General features: G+C 40.1%; 1 long non-coding RNA gene across 1 annotated transcript in view; it reads right to left on the bottom strand.

Moving 5' to 3' along the window:
- Positions 1–17,074, bottom strand: part of LOC120244163 — a 37,993-nt gene extending 20,919 nt beyond the window's left edge. The window contains exon 1 of the long non-coding RNA XR_005531480.1: positions 16,936–17,074. This is a non-coding gene — a long non-coding RNA (uncharacterized LOC120244163). The remainder of the gene's footprint in view (positions 1–16,935) is intronic.
- Positions 17,075–17,513: the final 439 nt, after the last annotated feature.

Below are 17,513 nucleotides of genomic sequence, written 5' to 3'. Positions count from 1 at the left end.
TGCTCTCAGCAGATGACCTTCACTGAGAAAAGAGAAGTGATCAGAAAAGACCTGCCATTGGTTCTCACTTCTGCTGTGCTCATCTGTGCTCATTGTATTATCCATTGCTAGGTAACAAATCACTCTGAAACTTAGTGGCTAAAACAATAACATATATGATCTCATAGTGGGCCAGGAACTGGGCACAGCTTAGCTGGGTCCTCTGGCTGTGGGTTTCCTAGGATCCCCCTTTTGAGTGCTAGTATACCTTGATCAGTAGATGAATGCACCAGATGGCCCTCAATGACAAGTACTTACTACTCATAACGAGCTGGATGAGAAAGGCCACACACATTCTCCTATTCCCATAGAACACACACTAGGCTAAATTTAGTAAGTTTTAACACTCTCCAACATTAAAACTATTTTTTTCCTTAAATTACCTTTATGGTATTAGAATAACTAACAGACATCTGGAAAAAAGAGGGTGGAATTCTTGACTCAACTAAGACCAAAGTAATTCACAGATGGATCAGTGATTTAACTGTAAAGAAAGTAAAGTACCAGAAAAAAATAGAAAATAATTTTTCTTATCTTGTCACAATAAGAAGGAAAGATCTTCTTGAATAGAGTGCAAAACCCAGGAGTCATATAAAAAATACGGGGAAATTTGATTCTATGATAATAAAAATGTCCACAGGGTGAGAAAAATAATGAACAAAATGAAATGACAAATTACAAACTAGGAAAATATCTTAAGCTTACATCATAGACAAAGGATATTATATATATATATATATATATATATATATTACATTTTGTAATATATATATTACAATTTATATTTTTAAAAAATGTTTATTTTTGAGAGAGAAAGAGAGTAAGAGCACAAGCATGGGAGGGGCAAAGAGAGCAGGAGACAGAGGATCCATAGTGGGCTCTGCACTGACAGCAGCAGGCCTGATGCAGGGCTTGAACTCATGAATCATGGGGTCATGACCTGAGCTGAAGTCAGACACTCAACCAACTGAGCCACTTTTAAAGCACTTGATAAATCAGTAAGTAAAAGACCAATAATAACTTAATAACAAACCAGGCTTAACAACAAAAGAAAAGATGCTTAAATTCACTCACTTTGAGAAATGCAAATTATAGCTAGAATGAATACACATACCTTGTGTTAGATACCATGATTTGCACAGATTATATACAAACGTGTTTATATATTATATGTATATTTAACTCATTTACTCTTCTCAGCAACCCTATTAACTAGGTTCTATTATTATTTCCATACTGTAAATAAAGAAACTGAGGCTCAGCAGTTTGCCCAAAGACAGCTAGAAAGTAGCAAGTAGTTTCTGGTTTATTTGCAAGTGCAGAAAGTGATATAGGTGCAAAGATTGTCACTGTAGCGCATGTCACAAGACAGTCACTGGGTAAGTGTTGGCTCAATAAGTAAATAAGTGCTGCTTATAATCGCAAAGGACTGAAAATAATCTACCTGCCCCAAGAGGAAACAGATTAAATAAATGAGGTACAATTAAAAGAATGAAGTATTGAGCTCATTGATAGGGAATAATTTCCAAAATTGATAACTAAGTGAGAAAAACAAGATAAGATACATTTGGATGACATGCATATCAACTATGTAATATAAGAAACATATTTGAAAATGTGTGGTCTATCTTGAGATATTCACAAGAAATCAATAAGAAAGTTTTCCTCCAGAGAGAAGTAGGCAGCTGGCTGATAGAGAAAAAATGAATAATACTTTTCATCATATTCCACCTCCTACCTTTTTTGGTTTTCATGTGTGCATCTGTTACCTATTTAAATGAATGAAAAAGTTAAGTGAGGTAGTGATACTTTTGAAAGGAATAGTCTATAAGCAACAGTATAAAAAATACACTATTACCAAATGAGCTGTTACTGACTATATTTAAAAGAACAGGAAGGAGTGGTTTTATGAGCAAAAAACAGACATGGTCCAGGGATGTTAATACAGCATAGAAGCCAGATATTCTGGATTCATCTCTTGGTTTTGACTTTGACTGCTGGTGCCGGAGGCAAGTGAATTAAGCCAGTCATATCTGGATAATAGTACTTAATGATCAACCTTACCTATGCATTGTGAAAACCAATTACTTGATGTTGGTGAAATGCTTTGAAGGTGCAACATTCCAGGGTGCAAGGCAGAGCCTGTTCAGACCTGTGTGCTGTCATGGGAACTAAGACTCCAGAGTCAAGGCTTTGAGGAGACTTCCAATCACTAGTTAAACAAATGTTTTTAAAGTGCCAGTGCTTCCAAATGTTTCTTAAATGTGTATGCCCAGAGAATCAGCCTATTTCAGTTGAGTTTTTGGATTCCTGTATTACATTTCTACAACACGGCCAATGGTCCACTAAGTACATTTTGAATATAATAATTTCAGGAAAATGAGTTCTTTTCAGAGAAAGGAAGTGAAGCTTAAGACATATCGTAGTCATATGGAAATCAATAAGGAAATTGCAAAGCCTTTAGAAAACTGAAATGAATTAGAGGCTAATGTTGGCTTTTTAACAATATATATTAAATTCATCTATAAAAATATAACATCCACAAGAAGAAATGTTTAGTCTAGAAAAAGAAAACTAATGGAAATGAGAATGTTGGTAGACAGTTCTCCATGGGTTTCTCTTACTTCTGTACACCTTGCAAGCAATGCACCAACTGTCCTTTTGTCTGGAGTATCTTTGCAAGGATATTTTTGTATAATTAACACCCTTGGAAGACAGAGATAGTGTTTTCCTCCAGAGAAAAGGCAGGTTTGCTAACTGTGCTTTATCAAAGATCCAAGCTCTTCAAATTCCAAGTTCCTCTCCTTTAGTGCAATATAGTATCACCCAACTCTTTTCACATCATCCATGGTAACTGGGGCTTGGTGAACTCATGCCAGTATACTGATACTTCGGTTACTGCTGTCCTTGTAAGTAATAAACTATCCCTTGTCTTTGAACCAGGAGTTTCATATCTTCTACCAGCGTCCATGAAACTGTGGCCAAATAACATCTTAGTTTGCAAGTGGAGTATTATCTCAAACCCTTCACAGTTATTGAGAGAGGAGTACTCTCTAGATCACTGCTACACAGTAAAGATGCAATGTAAGTTACTCATGTGAGCCACATACATAATTTTAAGTTTTACAAAAACCACATTAAAAAGCTAGAAATAATCCCAATCAAAATTGCACTGGCATTCTTCTCAAACCTAGAACAAACAATCCTAAAATTTGTATGGAACCAGAAAAGACCCTGAATAGCCAAAGTAATGCTGAAAAAGAAAACCAAAATGGGAGGCATCACAATCCCAGACGTTAGCCTCTATTACAAAGCTGTAATCATCAAGACAGTATGGTATTGGCACAAAAACAGACACATAGACGAATGGAATAGAATAGACAACTCAGAATTGGACCCACAAATGTATGGCCAACTAATCTTTGACAAAACAGGAAGGAGTATCCAATGGAAAAAAGACAGTCTCTTTAGCAAGTGGTGCTGGGAGAACTGGACAACAACATGCAGGAGAATGAAACTAGACCACTTTCTTATACCATACACAAAAATAAACTCAAAATGGATGAAAGACCTAAATGTGAGACAGGAAACCAACAAAACCCTAGAGGAGAAAACAGGCAACAACTTCTTTGACCTCAGCCACAGTAATTTCTTGCTCAATACATCTCCAAAGGTAAGGGAAACAAAAGCAAAAACGAACTATTGGGACCTTATCAAGATAAAAAGCTTTTGCACTGCAAAAGAAACAATCAACAAAACTAAAAGGCAACCAACAGAATGAGAATAGATATTTGCAAATGACATATTGGATAATGGGTTAGTATCAAAATCTATAAAGAACTTACCAAACTCCACACTTAAAAAACAAATAATCCAAAAAAGAAATGGGCAGAAGACATGAATAGACACTTTTTCAGAGAAGACATCCAGATGGCCAACAGACACATGAGAAGATACTCAACATCACTCATCATCAGGGAAATACAAATCAAAACCACACTGAGATACCAACTCACACTGGTTAGAGTGGTTAAAATTAACAACTCAGGAAACAACAGATGCTGGTGAGGATGTGGGGAAATGGGAACCCTCTTGCACTGCTGGTGGGAATGCAAACTGGAATGCAACTCTGGAAAACAGTGTGGATTTTCCTCAAAAAATTAAAAATAGATCCACCCCACGACCCAGCAATAGCACTCTTAGGAATTTATCCAAAGGATAGAGGAATGCTGATTCATGGGGGCACATGTACCCCAATGTTTATAACAGTGCTTTCAACAATAGCCAATTTATGGGAAGAGCCTAAATGTCCATCAACTGATGAATGGATAAAGATGTGGGTTATATATACAATGGAGTACTACTTGGCAATGAGAAAGAATGAAATCATGCCATTTCCAGCAACGTGTATGGAACTGGAGGGTATTATGCTAAGTAAAATAAGTCAGTCAGAAAATGACAGATATCATATGTTTTCACTCGTATGTGGAACTTGAGAAACTTAACAGAAGACCATGGGGGAAGGGAAGGGGAAATAATAGATACAGAGAAGGAGGGAGACAAACAATAAGACACTCTTAAATACAGAGAACAGACTGAGGAGTGATGGGGGGTGTGGGAGAGGGGAAAGTGGGTGATTGCCACTGAGTAGGGCGCTTGTTGGGATGAGCACTGGGTGTTGTATGTAAGCGATGAATCATGGGAATCTACCCCCAAAGTTGAGAGCATACTGTATACACTATATGTTAGCCAATTTGACAATAAATTATATTTTTTAAGAATCTAGAAACAGGTAAAATTAATTTTAATAATATATTTTATTTAACTCAATATACCTGAAATATTTCAACATGTAACCAATATAAATTATTAGTAAGACATTTACATTCTATCTTTAGTACAAAGTCTTTAAAATCTAGGGTGTTTTTTTCGGGGCACCTGGGTGGCTTAGTCGGTTAAGCGTCCGACTTTCACTTGGGTCATGATCTCGCGGTTCGTGGGTTCGAGCCCCGCGTCGGGCTCTGTGCTGACTGCCAGCTCAGAGCCTGGAGCCTGTTTCAGTCTGTGACTCCCTCTCTCTCTGACCCTCCCCTGCTCACACTGTCTCTCTCTCTCTCTCCTAGAAATAAATAAAACATTAAAAAAATTAAAAAAAAATAAATAAAATAAAATAAAATCTAGGGTGTTTTTAATACAGTATATCTTAATTTGTACCAGCAACACTTCAAATGCTCAGTAGCTGTTGAATGGCTTTCATTTTGGACAGTGCAACTCTAGACTGTAAAATATGGCAAAATGAAAGTAAAAGGTTTTCAAGCCTTAAATAGATTTTTCTTTAAAAAAAATTAAATCCAGGATGTCAGTGATATCACTTATTGGACTCGTCACTGCAGGAACTCTGAACCATGTTCCAAAATTTAAGTCTGACAAACCTGTCAGGAAATCCTTCATGCATTATTTAATCCTCCTGTGCCCTTTAAGGTACATTCAAGGTGGTTGATTCTTCTGCATCTGCGTGTAATAAGATAGGTATTTAGGATAAGGGTCATTAAAGACAAATTTGCTACCAGTCCATCAATCCATTCCTTGTCCTCTTGTTTCCAGAAACTGAAATTTAAATGTGCCTTCACTGTTTCCTTAATATTCTCCTTTGAGAAGTTTATCTGCCTAGCTAGAGGAAGGAGAAAATTCCTAACCTCAGCCTGTATTATATTACCATTTGACTAGGAGATGGGTACTTACGCAATTTTGACGAAGGAAAAATGAATGACTTTAGACAGACTCATTTCGCCTCAATTTGCTCACCTGCCCTGCCTAGTTCACAGGGCTGCCACATGATCACATGGAATGATAGCAGGAGTGAGGTGTTGGCAAAGGGAGAGAGAGTACCTGAGATGTAAGCTGCATTGATGATGAATATAGTGATCTGTCCCTTACTCTAAATTTTATTTTTTTTTAATTTTATTTATTTTAATTTATTTTTTTAGTTTATTGTCAACTTGGTTTCCATATAACACCCAGTACTCACCCCCACAAGTGCCCTCCTCCATGCTCATCACTCCCCTTCCCCTCCTCCCCATACCCATCAGTCCTCAGTTTGTTCTCAACATTCAAGAGTCTCTCATGTTTTGCCTCCTCCCTCTCCCCCCCACTTCCCTCCTTCTTCTCCCCGCGGTCCTCCGTTAAGTTCCTTCTAATCCTCCTATACATGCAAACATATGGTATCTGTCCTTGTCTGCCTGACTTATTTCGCTCAGCATAACACCCTCAAGGTCCATCCATGTTGCTACACATGGCCAGATTTCATTCTTTCTCATTGCCATGTAGTATTCCATGGTATAGATAAACCACGTCTTCTTGAATCATTCATCCGTTGATGGACACTTAGGCTCTTTCCATGTTTTGGCTATTGTGGAGAGCGCTGCTATGAACATTGGGGTTCATGTGCTCCTACGCATCAGCACTCCTATATCACTTGGGTAAATTCCTAGCAGTGCTATTGCTGGGTCACAGGGGAGTTGTACTGTTAATTTTTTGAGGAACCTCCACACTGTTTTCCAGAGGGGCTGCACCAGTTTACATTCCCACCAACAGTGTAGGAGGGTGCCCGTTTCTCCACATCCTCGCCAGCATCTAGAGTTCTCTGATTTGCTCATTTTAGCCACTCTGACTGGCGTGAGGTGGTATCTCAGTGTGGTTTTGATTTGTATTTCCCTGATGAGGAGGGATGCTGAGCATCGTTTCATGTGTCTGTTGGCCATCTGGATGTCCTCTTTGGAGAAGTGTCTGTTCATGTCTTCTGCCCATTTCTTCACTGGGTTGTTTGTTTTTCGGGCGTGTAGTTTGGTGAGTTCCTTATAGATTCTGGATATTAACCCTTTATCTGATATGTCATTTGCAACTATCTTTTCCCATTCCGTTGGTTGCCTATTAATTTTCTGGGTTGTTTCCTTGGCTGTGCAGAAGCTTTTAATCTTGATGAGGTCCCAACAGTTTATTTTTGCTCTTGATTCCCTTGCTTTTGGGGATGTGTCAAGTAAGAAGTTGCTGCGGTGGAGGTCAAGGAGGTTGTTTCCTGCTTTCTCCTCTAGGGTGTTGATAGTTTCCTGTCTCACGTTCAGGTCCTTTATCCATTTTGAGTTGATTTTTGTGCATGGTGTGAGAAAATGATCTAGTTTCATTCTTCTGCATGTTGCTGTCCAGTTCTCCCAACACCATCTGTTAAAAAGGCTGTCTTTTTTCCATTGGATATTCTTTCCTGCTTTGTCAAAGATCAGTTGGCTGTATACTTTTGGGTCCACTTCTGAGTTCTCAATTCTGTTCCATTGGTCTATGTGTCTGTTTTTGTGCCAATACCATACTGTCTTGAGGATGACAGCTTTGTAGTAGAGGCTGAAGTCTGGGATGGTGATACCTCCCGTTTTGGTTTTATTTTTCAGTATTACTTTGGCTATTCGGGGTCTTTTGTGGTTCCATACAAATTTTTGGATAGTTTGTTCTAGTTTTGAGAAGTATGCTGGTGCAATTTTGATTGGAATTGCATTGAATGTGTAGAGTGCTTTAGGTAGTAATGACATCTTAACTATATTTATTCTTCCTATCCATGAGCATGGAATGTTTTTCCATTTCTTTGTGTCTTCTTCAATTTCCTTCATAAGTTTTCTATAGTTTTCATCATACAGATCTCTTGTATCCTTGGTTAGGTTTATTCCTAGGTATTTTATGGTTTTTTGTGCAATTGTGAATGGGATCAGTTTCTTGATTTCTCTTTCTGTTGCTTCATTGTTGGTGTATAAAAATGCAACCGATTTCTGCACGTTGATTTTGTACGCTGCAACTTTGCTGAATTCGTGGATCAGTTCTAGTAGGCTTCTGGTGGAGTCTTCCAGGTTTTCTATGTAGAGTATCATGTCGTCTGTGAAAAGTGAAAGTTTGACTTCTTCTTTGCCAATTCTGATGCCTTTTATTTCTTTTTGTTGTCTGATGGCTGATGTTAGGACTTCCAGCACTATGTTAAACAACAGTGGTCAGAGTGGACATCCCTGTCATGTTCCTCATCTCAGGGGGAAAACTCTCAGTTTTTCCCCATTGAGGATGATGTTAGCTGAGGGCTTCTCATAGATGGCTTTTATGATGTTTAAATAAGTTCCTTCTATACCGACTTTCTCGAGGGTCTTTATTAAGACGGGATGCTGTATTTTGTCGAATGCTTTTTCTGCATCTATTGACAGGATCATGATTTTTATCGTTTCTTTTGTTGATGTGATGTATCACATTGATTGATTTGCGAATATTGAACCAGCCCTGTAACCCAGGAATGAATCCCACTTGATCTTGGTGGATAATTCTTTTTATGTGCTGTTGAAATTGATTTGCAAGTATCTTGTTGAGGATTTTTGCATCCGTATTCATCAAGGATATTGGTCTGTAGTTCTCCTTTTTTGCTGGGTCTCTGTCTGGCCTGGGAATCAAAATGATGCTGGCTTCATAAAATGAGTCCAGAAGTTTTCCTTTGATTTCTATTTTTTGGAATAGTTTGAGAAGAATGGGTATTAATTCTGTTTTAAATGTCTGGTAGAATTCCCCAGGGAAGCCATCTGGTCCAGGGCTCTTATTTGTTGGGAGATTTTTGATAACTGATTTGATTTCCTCACTTGTTATGGGTCTGTTAAGGTTGTCTATCTCTTCCAGTTGGTAGTGAGTGTGTTTAGGAATTTGTCCATCTAAGTTGTCCAGTTTGTTGGCATATAGTTTTGCATAGTCTTCCCTGATCATTGCTCATATTTCTGAGGAGTTGGTTGTAGTCAGTCCATTTTCATTCATGATTTTGTCTATTTGAGTGCTCTCTCTTTTCTTTTTGAGAAGCCTGGCTAGAGGTTTGTCAACTTTATTTTTTTCAAAAAACCAACTCTTGGTTTCATTGATCTGTTCAACTGTTTCTTTGGTTTCTATATTGTTTATTTTTGCCCTGATTTTTATTATTTCTCTTCTTCTACTGGGTTTGGGTGCTCTCGTTTCTCTCCCTCTAGTTGCTTTAGGTGCGCTGTTAGATTTTGCACTTACACTTTTTCTAATTTGTTGAAATAGGCCTGCAATGTACTTTCCTCTTAGGACTGCTTTTGCCACATCCCACAGAGTTTGGATTGTTGTATTCTCATTTTCATTTGTTTCCATATATTTTTTTAATTTCCTCTTTAATTGCTTGATTGGCCCATTCATTCCTTAGTAGGGTGTTCTTTAACCTCCATGTTTTTGGGGTTTATCCAGACTTCTTCCTATGATTGATTTCGAGTTTTATAGCATTGTGGTCTGAAAATGTGCATGGTGATCTCAATTCTTTTATATTTATTGAGGGCTGCTTTACTTCCCAGTATGTGATCTATCTTGGAGAATGTGCCATGCGTACTTGAGAAGAAAGTGAATTCCATAGCTTCAGGATGTGGAGTTCTAAATATATCTGTCAAATCCATCTGGTCCAATGTGTCATTTAAGTCCATTTTGTGTTTATTGATTTTCTGTCTAGTTGATCTGTCCATTGCTGTAAGTGGAGTATTAAAGTCCCCTGCTATTAGCATGTTCTTATCGATAAGAGTGTTTCTGTTTGTGATTAATTGTTTTATGTATTGAGGTCCTCCCATATTCGGTGTGTAAACATTTATAATTGTTAGCTCTTCCTGAAGGATAGACCTTTTAATTATTATATAATGCCCTTCTTTATCCCTTTTTACTGTCTACTTTAAAGTCCAGTTTGTCTGATATAAGTATAGCTACTCCATCTTTTTTTTTACTTCCAGTAGCATGATAGATATTTCTCCATCGCCTTACTTTCAATCTGAAGGTGTTCCAGTCTAAAATTAGTTTCTTGTAGACAGAAAATAGATTTTGTTTTTTATCCATTCTGCTACCCTATGTCTTTTGATTGGGGCATTTAGTCCATTTACATTCAGTGTTATTATTGAAATATATGGGATTAGAGTCATTGTGTCATTTGTGGGTTTCATGCTTGTGGTGGTGTCTCTAGCATCTTGCGTTCCTTGTAATATTTCCCTCAGAGAGTCCCCCTCAGGATTTCTTGTAGGGCTGGTTTAGTGGTGACAAATTCTTTCAATTTTTGTTTATTTGGAAAGACTTTTATCTCTCCTCTATTCTGAATGACAGGCCAGAAAGGAATGGCAGGAGATCTTCAATGTGATGAACAGAAAAAATATGCAGCCAAGAATCCTCTATCCAGCAAGCCTGTCATTCTGATGTCCTCCATGCTTTTTTCAAGCCTAGCGATTAATTTTATGATTATTGTTCTAAATTTTTATTCAGTTATTTTGCTTATATCTGTTTTGAGCAGCTCTTTAGTGGTCAATTCTTCCTGGAATTTCTTTGGAGGAGAGCTCTTTCGTTTTGTCATTTTGGTTAGCTTTCTATCTCTTGTTAGTTTTAAAAACTTGTTATGCACTCTGCACCTGTGAGTGCTGCCGTACCAAAGAAGGCTCTTTGACTGTCCAGGGCCTGTCAATTCAGAAAGTGTTCTTTGAATGGTATCTCTTGGTCTCTCTTGTTGAGGCCTTGGTTATTTTATTTTCCTACTCATAATGGTATTTTGGGACTCTCCACCATGTGTACTTTGGCTTCTTTCTTGAGGTAGCCTTAACGGTTGGCAATAGAGGGCCTGTAAACTTCTCTTCATGGTATCATCTGTTCCTGCTTGTCTTCCAGTTTATTCATGATTCTGTCCTGGAGTAGAAGGTATAAGAGCCTTCAAACACACTTACATCCTCATAACCCACCAGCTCTGCTGCTTTTCATCACTCACTCACTTCTGCATGTTGGACCACCACTAATTGATCACCAACTGGCTCATCTGCACCAGCCACGGAGGGGCAGGCCGCCCCGCAGCTGCAATTACCTCTGGAGAGGCATTCCGGCTCCCTCCGATGACTCCAGAGAAAGCCTCTAAATTTTCTTTCTAAACAGCTTTCCAGCATTCTTCAGACCTCAGAATCTTGCATGGGTTTGATTATGGTAAAAATAAAGTAGGTAATTGCCAAAACTTTTCATCATTTTGGGCTAAGGAGATATAACCCAAATAACATTGAGGCTTAAAAACAAAAAATATGAGTTTACAAGAACATGCATACTGCTCTTCATACATCCTCAAATCCTCCATGTACAGAAAAATGTAGACGTTAAAGGACTTTATTTTAATATTGTAACCTTACAAATCCAATGTTTGAGAAAAGGATTTGAATAAAACTATTACAAGATTTCCTCAAAAATATTTATCTAGGATCCTTTTTGGAACAATATTGGCACAAGGAAAAGACACTTTAGTTCACTTAATCAATCAACCTCTTTGTAAGAGTCCTGTAACATTGGCAGTGGATGAGTTAAAAAATGACATAAAATGGCTCAGTGTGGTTGGACACCCTAGACAATAGTATCAATCCTCAGATCCCAGACCCTAGACAACTCAGGGCCTCCCCATAAGCCTGTGGAAGAGACAATCAGGATCCCAATCTGAGCACAGGGGAGGGTTCATCTGCCCATACATTTTCCACCAATTGATGACCCTTTGTTACTCATTCATCCTGTTCCATTACATGAAGCTGGCACTTGTAAGACCCTCACAGAGGTTCTGTCCCTCCTTCATAGTGCATAGAACTATTGCCAAGATGCCTCAGTGACATTATACCCTTCTCTTTTGCAGATTCCCTTCTCTCTTATCCAGTACCCTGACCTCCCTTCCCTCTCCCCAAGAGTCTCCTCATTTCTTCTATTGCCATGTCCTGGTAACACCACACTTCCAGTTTCATACCTAGGCTTTGGCCAGATCCTTCCCTGGATTTGGACCTCACACATGTTGAGAGTTGGCTCCCTCCAGACTCCACTTTCCCTGCTTACAATTTGACTTAGTTGCTACATCTTTGGGTAATGTCTCACCCTAAATCACTGCCCAGTTGGGTACTTTTAAGGCAGCCATTAACTTTGTTGGCAGTCATTTGTTCCTTGTTTGCTCTTGTTTTCCCCTCCTGTTCTCTCTTCTCTCCCTCCATTTAAATGACAGTGAGCTATACTAAAAAACCTATGGAATTTAGAATTAACAAAAACCCCAGATTGTATTCCGAGCGTTGAATTCCAAGGTGCCAGCTTGCTGTGCAACCTTAGCAGTACTTCTATCTAAGCTTGGTTCTCCCATCTACAAATTTGGGATGATAACAATCAGTGTGTAAATGTCCTACGATGATAAAAAGATGTGTGAGGATCAGTGTGCAAGAGCCAGACATAAACTGACACATGAGCATGGCATGTTTGAAGGACAGTGAGTTGAATGTTCTAAAATCAATTGACTTTTTATTGGCCTTGCTCTTTCTGCCTGAACTGGATTTTTTTTAAACACAGATATATATCTTGTAACTGCTGCTATATTATATTACAGCATCTTTGACATGAAATGCTTTATCTTTTGTATTCCTTTCAGTGGTGCCTTGACCATAACAATCAGGTATTTCTTGACTTGGGTGAAACAGAGAGTTCCTGCTCGAATCATGGCACATAAACTTCCCAAAAGAGGGCTTCAAATATTGGGAACCCTTATAGATTTTTGACCAGGAAATCCATATCATGAAAGAAAGTTGTAGGAAAGCCTGATACCCAGTCTAACAGAATGCCTGGAAGCAGGGGGCTACTGGTCAAAACATTTGACAGATATGAGACTCTATGTCCTGTTGTCTGTGAGGTGTTGAACAAACTGGAAAGCTTTACAGTCTCCTTGTAAGTACATTAAGAATAATGATAATATCTTCCCCATGACATTGATAGGAGGATGTATTCGAGAATTCATGACACTGGATTATCACAGTGTCTGGCATGTAGGACCTACTCAGCACACATTAATTATGCTGATTTTAATGTTTCCTTTAAACATCTACCAAAGTCATTCTCAACCAGAGTGATCCTAATTAAACTGCTAATCAGGTCATGTCATTCTGCTGCTCAGAGCCCTCCGATAACCTCTTCCATTCAGTGTGAAAGTCATGATCATTGCAGAGACCTACACAAATGCATTATTTCCTTTCTTATCTCTATTTCCTTTCCCCCCTAACATGCAAAGCCTCTTTCCAAAACATTTAATTTACTTATTTGGTATGTTTACTGTCTATTATCTGTCTCTCCCTACTAGACTGTAAGCTCTGTGAGACAAGTCTATTCTGTTCACTGTTGTATCATTGCCTTAGAATAGTGCCTGGCCATTGTAGATGCCATTTGTTGAATGAATGAATGAATGAATGAGTGAGTGAATGAGTGAATTTCCAACAGCCAAGATGGTCTCTTCTAAGTTCCTATATCACTTTGATGGCTATTTTCGTATGCTACTTACTATAGTCTAAATTATGCTGTACTACTTTGGGATTTGCCTTCCTTCCTTAACCAGAGTATAAGTTTCCTGACTGAAAATGGTGTCTTTTATCATTTTGCGTTACCTGTAAAGTCTAGCACACAGTCATTAGTGCTTTCCTTGGGAAGAATACTTCTGAAATTCTGGACAATGTTCTCTGTCTTCAGTCCACTCCTCTCTCATCGTTTCTTTACTAATATTAAACTTTACTGCCAAAAATTACTTTGTTAAAGATTTGGCCTTTAATTTTCAAAAGCAAATTTTACCACTTAGTAAAATCCATTAATAAGTGGCCATCTTTAATTTCTGAACATAATCCTTATGTTTTCTTGTCAGGTAAAATAAAACCCATGCTCTGACCACTTTCTGTAATGTGATGGTCAGTATCAGGGTGACATGGATTTGGTGGCAGAAGCCACAATGGACTCTGTCTCTACCTGCTTTCCCTTCCCTGGGCATGGCCACATTGTACAGTAATAGAAATCTGCTGCCTCACCCTCTCCTTCCTCTGGGACTCCTTGATGCTGCCTCCTATCATAAAACAGTGTGGCTTAGGGGCAAAATCAAAAGAAGTAGAACAGCCATTTAAGAAAAGAAGCAGACAAAAATACAATTCTCTCTCTCTTTTTTATTACACAGGGAATTACAAAAATGTGCTTAACTGGACATTTCTTTTCTTTGAATGCTAAACTTCATCAGCTTTTAGCTCAACTCATGATCCCAGTAACTGATGTCTATTAAAATTTGGGCTTGTGTAAATCTAAAGAAGAAATTCCTGAAATTGAGATCCCCACACAGATAGCATGAATAAGCCCTCAGTCAGCATCTGTGGCCTTGAAGAAAGGATAGAAGCCCCGCCCCCAGATTTTGACTTAGGGGCAACAGGAAGCCCTAGGGGTCTCCTGGAAGGTGCATGCGCCTGACAGTTATTAAGCTGCTGCACATCTTCATTTCTCAACCCTGAAGCCCTGTCACGTTTACTTGATGTTTCTTTTTAAACCTCTTGGGTTTTCCTCAGGACCCCAAGTGGCATAGGGAGGTCTGAACATTTCTCTTGGTCCCTCAGGGGTATACCGCCCTCTGTGACATGCTCAGGGACTCACACTTGCAGCAACATCCATTTCCCAGGCTGCTGGGCAGACACACTGGCCAGAGGGCTGCAGGCTTCAAAGGCCCGGATGAGCCCCTGTGGCAGGTCAGCCCTGGAAATGCCTCTGATGTGCACAGACACCTGGACAAACACAAAGGATGCGGGAGGGCTCTTTATTCCTGCTACACATTTGCCTGAGCAAAATTTGTCAGAACTACCTTCTCATGGCTCACATATAAAGAGGCTTTTGTGTTGCTGGGGACTGGGGAAGACGGTGTGTGTGGATTAGAAGCCTCTTGGAGCGAGGGCTTTCATCTTTCCACATTGAGCCAGCCACTGCATCTGGCCCTTGCTGTGTCCAGTGGGAGTTGGCACCTCCGTGGTCCTGTGCCCCGTCACTGCTAGTCTGCCTGTCGTGGGAGATTTTCAGCCAAATAGCCATTGACTGGTCTTCCACAGAGTGTGAATGTATAGCTTTTCATGACTGGGCTCAGTGCCTGATCCCGTAGGGACACAACAAATATTTGTTGAGCGAACAAATGAGATAATGAAACCCTGGAACAAAGCTATATTTTTAGGAGCTGAACCATTTGTCTTAGTTTGGATTACTAACCCCTGCCCCCTGACCTCCCAAGAAGCAGACTCTGAAACACGGATGTGAGTGAAAAGAGTTCATTTGGGAAGTGATTCCGGAAACACCAATAAGAGAATAAGGAAGTGGAGGGGGGCGCGAGGGAAAGCAGCCAACAGGAGGTGTCTCATTTAGCAAATTACCTCTGTGGGCAACCAGGCGTAATCCTGCTAGGGAGTACAGGGAGCCAGGGAGGGACACCCGCCTCCGAGGGATCTCACTCAGAGAGGGAAGGAGCCCAAGTGTGTATTATCCATCAGCTCCTATCAGGTATTGATGAAGGAAGGCTCTCAGGGGCATCATTAATTCCAGCCTGCTGTGTACCCTGGAGAAAGTGTCTGGGGGCTGCAGAAAACCTTCTAATGAAGGTGTGCGCTAGCAGTTGGAAGTCAGACTCGCCAGCACACAGATGGTAGAGGGCATTTGCCATGTCTACAATACCCATCCACCCTACCCTGGTTTCCTTTCTCTCCATTTCCTTGGTACAAGTAGCCGTCAGGGGACCCTGAGGGTCACGGGCTCCTGCAGCCCTAAAGATGATAGTAAGTTCCAGAGACTACATCCCACCAGAATAAGTCATCTCCACGGTCTTGTTTCTATTAGTGCTGTGCCTAATATGCATGTGGATTTCAGCAAAGCACAGGCCAATCTTCCTGCACTGCGTTTCGGTTGCCTGTGATTCTCTTGTGCTCATTTTTATATCTCAATATTTGTGTCTTCATACTCATAGGATTGAAGAAGCGATGCTTGTGCTTAAAATTTAAGGGATTGAGGGGTTCAAAAAATAGCAGTGTTATAATCCAGAGGGATTGAACATATTTAATAGTATTATGTCATTTCTCCCCAAACTGACATATTGGACCCATGACAAACCTTAGATATTGTTTAAAAATTTTTTTATGTTTTTTAAACTTATTTCTGAGAGAGAGAGACAGCATGAACAGGGGAGGGTCAGAGAGAGAGGGAGACACAGAATCTGAAACAGGCTCCAGGCTCTGAGCTGGCTGTCAGCACAGAGCCCGACACGGGGCTTGAACCCACGAACTGTGAGATCATGACCTGAGCTGAAGTCGGACCTTTAACCCACTGAACCACCCAGGTGCCCCAGCCTTAGATATTGTTTAAATGAACAATGAGACCGGGGCGCCAGGGTGGCTTAGTCGGTTAAGTGTCCGACTTTCGCTTAGGTCATGATCTCGCGGTTTGCGGGTTCGAGCCCCGCGTCGGGCTCTGTGCTGACTGCCAGCTCAGAGCCTGGAGCCTGTTTCAGTCTGTGACTCCCTCTCTCTCTGACCCTCCCCTGCTCATGCTGTCTCTCTCTCTCTCTCCTAGAAATAAATAAAACATAAAAAATAAATAAATAAATAAATAAATGAACAATGAGACCAATGAGCAGAGAGGTGAAATGATACGTCCAAGGTCACATGGCTGATTATACGCAGGACAAGGTGAAGGCCTCCTAGCCCCTGTCCCTATCCCCTTGCCATGCTCCTGTTCACATTAACCATCCCCAGGGTGTTACTCTTCACAAAATCTCTGAAAAGCGGGTGTCATCATGTAGTCAAATTCTATATACTACAAACTTTACCCCCCAAAAGTAATTTTTTTGATTTTTTAAAATAACTGATCTCATCTTGGTCCTGGGACTTCATTCCCACTCAGTAGCAGGAAATTAAATGCACACACACAAACTAAAGTTTCAATGTAAAATAACCGAGTTGCCTAGGGATTGACTCATAAGACCAATGGTTTTACTTTGTCAACAGCTCAAGATGAGTTACTTACAATTCTCATGTTCATGAAGAAACTCCTTTGCTGGCCTCTAGTACACCAAGGCAACCCCAGGCATTTAAATGTTAGCAGCATTTAATCTAAGTGTCTTCCATCTCCATGGAAATTCCAAGTCTCTCTTCTGGTTATAACATTGGAGATCTCTTTAGAAGACAAATATATTTTTTGAGATAGTATCATGTTAAATGATCATCATTCTGTGACACATCTAAAAAAATAAATTGATCAGTTTGGGCCAAGTAGAGATCTGGCTGTGGAAGAAATAAGGAGCCAGGGGAAGAGCCAAGGTGTTGGGGGAGGCAGGGTAAGAGAGAGCAAAAGGAGGTGTCAGGAGGATGCTCAAAGCATGAGGGCAGGCATGGCCAGGGCTGAGCAGCAACCCAGTGTGAAGGCCCTGGGAGCTTGGGAAGAGGAGCTTCAAATAGGATGGTGTCTAAAGGCACAGAGCAGAACCACCTGCTATGCTGTGATAACTGGTGGTGTGGGGGGTGTGATGCTTGGATGGGCAGAGCCAATATTGAGGCTGGTGCTGACCATCTTCAGAGCCAAGGGGTGGCCTTCTAATCCTGTCT

Source organism: Hyaena hyaena, unplaced genomic scaffold, assembly GCF_003009895.1.
Source record: "Hyaena hyaena isolate Hyena2069 unplaced genomic scaffold, ASM300989v1 scaffold_372, whole genome shotgun sequence".
NCBI lineage: Eukaryota > Metazoa > Chordata > Mammalia > Carnivora > Hyaenidae > Hyaena > Hyaena hyaena.
The sequence above is the reverse complement of the archived record's forward strand: the minus strand, read 5'-3'. Positions and strand labels throughout refer to the sequence as shown.